This window comes from Acinonyx jubatus, chromosome A1 (genome assembly GCF_027475565.1).
Source record: "Acinonyx jubatus isolate Ajub_Pintada_27869175 chromosome A1, VMU_Ajub_asm_v1.0, whole genome shotgun sequence".
Classification (NCBI taxonomy): Eukaryota; Metazoa; Chordata; class Mammalia; order Carnivora; family Felidae; genus Acinonyx; species Acinonyx jubatus.
The window spans coordinates 202,345,511-202,351,510 of NC_069380.1; the positions used below are offsets into that span (position 1 = coordinate 202,345,511).

At 48.4% G+C, this 6,000-nt stretch overlaps 1 protein-coding gene across 7 annotated transcripts in view; it reads right to left on the bottom strand.

Moving 5' to 3' along the window:
* GHR (growth hormone receptor) overlaps positions 1-5,759 on the bottom strand; it is a 269,418-nt gene extending 263,659 nt beyond the window's left edge. The window contains exons 1-2 of one of the 7 annotated variants that reach the window (XM_053201015.1): positions 4,536-5,288; positions 3,419-3,559 (exon numbers count right to left, since the gene is read on the bottom strand). The gene's annotated coding sequence lies outside the window, so the exon portion shown is untranslated. Of the gene's footprint in view, positions 1-3,418; positions 3,560-4,535; positions 5,290-5,316; positions 5,463-5,627 lie in introns of those variants that run through there. The other 6 variants (XM_053201025.1, XM_015067577.3, XM_015067574.3 and 3 more) reach the window with 6 other exon arrangements.
* Between the last annotated feature and the right edge of the window lie 241 nt (positions 5,760-6,000).

Consider the following 6,000-nt stretch of genomic DNA (forward strand, 5'->3'; position numbering starts at 1 on the left):
GAAGGCACACAAGTTCCCGGACATCGAGTTTACTATTGTTTCATATTATGCCGTCCTAAGCTGAGGGTTTCTTATACCAAAGTAGAACTTTGGGTTGGAAACTGCATGTCTAAGAACTTGTTGGGGATGTACTGCAATTTTTTGTTTGTTTGTTCATTTTTGCAGGAGGTTGGGGCTAAATAGGAGGTGGAGAGTTGTGAAATAAATTTTTGAGCTTTAAAAAAAATATGTACTTTATCATTGGTTATTTCCTCCCTTTATAGGAGAACAAAATAAAGCAAAGAAGAAAATGTAATATAGATGGAGATCATAATTCAAGGGGCTTAGTGAGCAATCTCACTGCAAACACACACACACACACACACACACACACGAGGGGGACAGCATGAACAATTTTATTAAAGAGAACAAGGCTGCATTGGCCCCTTGTTCTGACAAAAGGTCAATGCACAAAGTAGGAGCTTCTGATAGGCCCAGATGTCAGCCTATATCACAGGTTGGTTTTCTCTCTTTGCCAAGAAAAATGGTTATTTTGTTCACACTCAGACTTGCTGAGAAAAACAACATTGTCATCATCATCAACCATAAACATTTCTTGCAAGAGGACAGAAGATTCTCAGCTGAGGCAGATTCTCAGCTGGTAGCAGGGGAAACATAACTTCCTTGGGAAGCCCCAGACAGATACATAAAAGGGAAATCAATCATGCCAGGCAGGTGTCTAATGTGCAGTGCAATGCCATAAATGCTACAGAGGTTGTGTGGAAATACCTCAGCTCAGGATGGTAGGCATCGTAATTTTCACAGAGGAGAAGAGTGAGTCTCAGAGGAGCTAATCCGCACATTGGTGGTAAAGCTCAAATTCAAACTAGGGTCCAATGGGCCTCAAAGTACTTGCCTTTGAACCAGACCCTCTCCCCCTGTATATACCAGCTTTGCTTCCTTCCCCCAAGAAGGTTAGAACTTGGTAAGTGAAGACCATCAGAGCCTTTGTCTGACTTGGATCCAGACACACAGCAGGAGGGAGGCACCTTCCTTAGAACTGATGCAGTGATATACCTGCTTTGGACTTCTCTGCCACATCACAAGCCATTCACCTCCAGGGCAAGAAGAGGTTGCTGACTCAGTCATGTCCTGTATGTACATCTTAAATCCCAATTGCCGAAGGAAGCATTTCTGTCAGTTGTACTTTTACCTCATTTAGGGCCAGATGGCATACGGTCTGACTTGGACAGAATGAGCCACCAGTAAATGCCTGATTACTAGTACTGACTCATGCTTGTGGAAGCAGACACAATAAGGTCCAGGAAAATAATACCTCGTAGTCCCTACCTGTCCATGATATGCAACTTCAATCTGCTTGTCTCCAGAACATTCTACGTCTGTTTTTTTGTTTTTTTTGTTTTTTGTTTTTTGGCTTGGTGTTCCTTGACAGGGAGAAATTAAGCAGCCATTTTCATTGCATGTAGAATTCTATACACCTGCACAGTAAGACACTTTCCATAGATTTATAGGAAGTTCAGGCATGAAAAGAAAATTTTTTTATTATTGAAGTACAGTTTAAAAATATTTTGAAACAATTATAATGTTTCGACTATGGATGACTAATAATCTGAAAAGACTAAATTGTTATCTTGTTTACAGGTTTGAAATTAGTGAACAGTGTAATGAGATGGCTAAAATAGTACATGAAGATTAACCTGCCTTAATGGATACAGAAAGTCTAGAACTAAGGATTTCATATCTGTGTTTGAGATGACAACCATGATGAGGGGCAGCATAAATGCGGACTCTAGGGCATATTGGTCAGGGCAGGGAAGGGTGGGACCCCACTGTGGGTGAGACTAGCTGCAAGAATAAGCGAAAAAAAAAAAGGTATTCAGGAAGAAGGGGCATAATGTTTGTTTTCAAACACAGCACTTAAAAGGAAGAGAGATTAGATTCATTGTGTGTTGCTCCAGCAACTGAACAGTAGGTCAATAGGTAGAAGAAAATGTTGATTTAGTGCAAAGCAGAACTTTCTAAAAATGAATCTCTCCTAGAATGGACAGGCCAGTGGACAGAAGCAAGATTCCCCCCTCTGATTATTTTCAAGAAGAGGTGGGCTGGCCCACTTATAGAAAGGGCTACTGAAGTGGAAGTTCATCCCTATGATAGGTACCTCTGAAGCTGGCTCATACTCACCAACCATTTTATTGGGCACATCATTGATATTATATTGCCCAAGGTCCAAAAAAAAAATGACTTGCCAAGAAGACATCCTACATTGTTTTGTTTACACAATGAACAGAGGGCTAACTCCAAAGCCTTACCACACTTCAACTCATTTTTTTCCGTTTATTTACTTTTGAGAGAGAGAGAGCGTGCATGCGCATGAGCGGGGGCAGGGAAGATAGAGAGGGAGACAGAGGATCCAAAGTGGGCTCTGTACTGACAGCAGAGAACCTGAGGTGGGCTCAAACCCACTCTGGGAAATCATGACCTGAGCAGAGAGCTGAAGTCAAACACTTAACCGGCTGAGGCATCCAAGCACCCCAAACTTCAATTCTTATCTATTCAATATTCAGAAAGTGATTAGATGATTTGAAATCTCATATTATTTAAATAACTACCATAGAGATTATAGAGTTTTCTCTTTTTTTTTAAAAAAAAAGGGAGGGTTTTTATGGACATATGTAAACACACTAAGTTATTTTCATTACTGACATGTTTTTAATTATTCTCTAAAACTAAACCAAGTCTCCATAATTGTGCAATTTATTAGCAGAATGACCAGAGAAGCTTAATCTTCAGGATAGCAGATTTAATCAATATAACCCATGCCTGTTTTTCTAAGTTAAGCAATTTGCTGTGCCACATTCTCACTGTATCACTCAGATTTATCTTTACATTAACAATGCTTACCAGCAGATAGCCAAAAAAGACTTGCCAAGTTGGACCAACTTCAAGGTTTGTTTCCATGCTGGGGTGTTTCATGCACTTGGCAGAAGCAGGCTGCAACTGGGGCTCCATTTATTACATTCTGCTATAAACATTATGTCCTGACCTAACAAGACACTGCACATGACAATCCCATAGGTTACCAAGCACCGTAAACATCTGTTAACACAAGCACCAGAGATAGCATGGAGAAGATGTCTAGTATCCATTCTAAGTGGTTTATTATGTGGAGTCTGCTGTTTACACACAAATAATCAAAAACACAACCCCAAATTCTGCCTAGAACAAATATTTGCAAGACAAAGTTATGCCCGGTTTGAAAAAAAAATACACTGGAGTCATCACTTTGTCACTGCATTTACAGACTTTTATTTCACACCTTTGCCTATTAAGTGTTGGCTTTCCATGACATTCAGTAGACCTAAACTATAATTTCACTGTGATATATTTACTCCAAATGAAAAGCTGAATGTTGACTTACCAACTTTCCTTAGACTTATGTGAATCAAAAGTTTACAAGTGTGGAAGGAGATAAGGGATGGGCAGTGCTTCAACTCAAACTATGTTTTTTCCAAGGGTGTCTGGGTGAAAACACATCCTTCCAGCTCCATCTAAAGTCCATCTGAAGAGAAACCAGAGACCCCCTTGAAATCTAACCTGGGAACACCAAGCTTTGCTTTTCTCAAAAGGAAACAAATCCCCAATCACAGAAAAGATGGAACCAACAGTCCTGTCTACTAAATTATTTTATTTTGTTTCTATCCAGCGTCTTAATTTCTGGAAAATGTTTCCTACTAGTTACCTCCAAGGTCTATATACCTTGGCACTCCAGAGAAAAGGATTTACAGGGTGACCCAGGTGGAAACTAGCCTAGAACACCAATCGCTTAGGGCACAGCTGCCACAACATGTCTGAGGAGAGACGGGTGCCTTCCCAGGCACACATGCCAGGGATTCTAAAGGTAAACATCACGGAGACCATGTAGTCTCTGGAGTGTGCACAGCAGCACCCCGGGAATCTCAGATCCACAGCTCCAAGTTGGGTCTGGGCCTCCAGGGTCCTGTGCCTACACATACACACGTCTTCGAACCCTCGTCCTCCTCTGCAAGTCTCCTGAGAGCTTCAGGAACCTTCACCTCTAGCCCTCAGCTCCTCAAAGGCAACGGGTTTAGTTAGTGTTTTAAAGTCCGTGGTATTTAAATCCTACGCAGGGTTGCGACTTCCCAACCCTCTGGCCTCCCGTTACCTTTCCCTGTCCCTTCCAAGGTCTCCTGGCTGCACAAACGGGCGGGCGGCACCTCTCTGGCCTCCTCCTCCCACCCTGCACACCCTACTGGCTCAGGCGCCGACACGCCTCCCCAGGCGCACACACACGCGCGCGCACACACAGTGCTCACGTACACCCATTCAGCACACGAACCCGGAGCCAAGTTACCAACTCCCGCAGCCCGGCCCGAGAAGGCGTCCCCCACTCCGGTTATATATAAAGCACTCGCCCCAAATTAGACTCCCCTACGAGCCCGGGAGTGGTGACCCTGCCCGGCACCCTGCACGCGCGGCCAGCACCCTCTCCCCTGACACGCCGCTACCCCACTCACCCGCAGCTCTCAAGATCCGGGCAGTTCTGTCAAAACTTTGAGCCTGGTTGATTTCATAACCACTAGTGTGTCCGGGGCTGGGGGTGCTCGGCTTGCCACGGTTTCCACCCACTCCAGCTCATGGGGACTGGTGGCAGTGACTCTACTGACCCCAGCTCCGCGGGTGCCAAAGCGTGGCTGCAGCCTGCACAAAGGCGCAGAGGGCGGTGCGCTTTGGGGAGGAGCGCACGGTGTCGACGAGCACAGCCCGACGACCTCCCCTCTCCTCCGGTCGCGCCGCCAGGGACCTCTCTCCCCGCTCAGCAGCGGCAGCCTCAGCAGTTCCTGCCCCAGCACCGCTGATGATGTCAAATAGAAACACTCGCAAAACTTTTACGACTTCAACAAAACTGGCTTCGGAGACAGCCCCTCCAGACACCGCAAACATCGGTCACAGCAGGCGCCAGCGTGGGATGGTTCGCCTGTGGCCCCCAACTCCCTGACGCCCCCCACCAACGTGCACACACACGCGCGCGCGCGCGCGCGCGCGCACACACACACACACACACACACACACACACAGCGTGGATCGGGTTACGACAACCCACCAGCAGAAAACAACTTCGCGAGGAGGAGGGGAGCACAGCCAACCCCCAAGTCACCCGGAAAAAAATTACTCGTGTAAATACATAATCCAGACCCCCACTTTCATAAACAACTGGTGCCCCAGGGTCCACTCCCAGGTCCCCTGGCACAAAAGGGGGGAAAGAAGAGCCCGACTCCCTCAGCCCCCCTCCAGTACCTCCGAGCCTCGCCTCCGGATAGAGGGCGCGGGTTCGCTTCCGCGCTGGGGCCGAGGGCGCGGGGGCCTCCGGCCTGCGTGGCCCCAGCCCGGGGTCCCCGCCGCCGCTTCGGCTCAGCAGCAGCAGCCGCCGCCGCCGCTCCAGCAGCCGCCGCTGCCGCCGCCGCCGCTCCCTAGACCGCCTCCTCTTCCCATGGCTGCGCCCTGCTTGGCAGCTCGCGGGCTGTCAGGCTTGGGGAGGAGGAGGGGGCGGGGTGAAACGGGAAGGGAGGACGGGAGGGGATGGGTGGGAAACGGCGGCCGCCGCTCACCAGGGGTCACTCCTGGACGGGCCTGCCGCCCCCGCGACCCGGGCTGCCGCCGCGAGGTGAAGCGGGAGTTCGGGGCGACCGGTTCGAGACCCGCTGCGGAGGCGCGGAGCGCCGTCCGGGCCAAGCATTCCGAGCAGCTGGGATGAAGCGTTCCCCGGCGAGGAGTTGGAGTTGGTGCGTGTCACTCTCTTCTGGGCTGCGCGGCTCCTCCTAGAGGAAAATATTGGTAGTTGCAGGACACTTCCTTCCTCTCCGCCCACCCCTGTTCCCAAAAAGAAGGCAGGACCTAAAAGAGCATGAAGTGCAGTCAACAAATTGAAAAGAACACTTACAGAAAAGTTAGCTATCTGCAGGAATGGGAAAAAGACGAGCA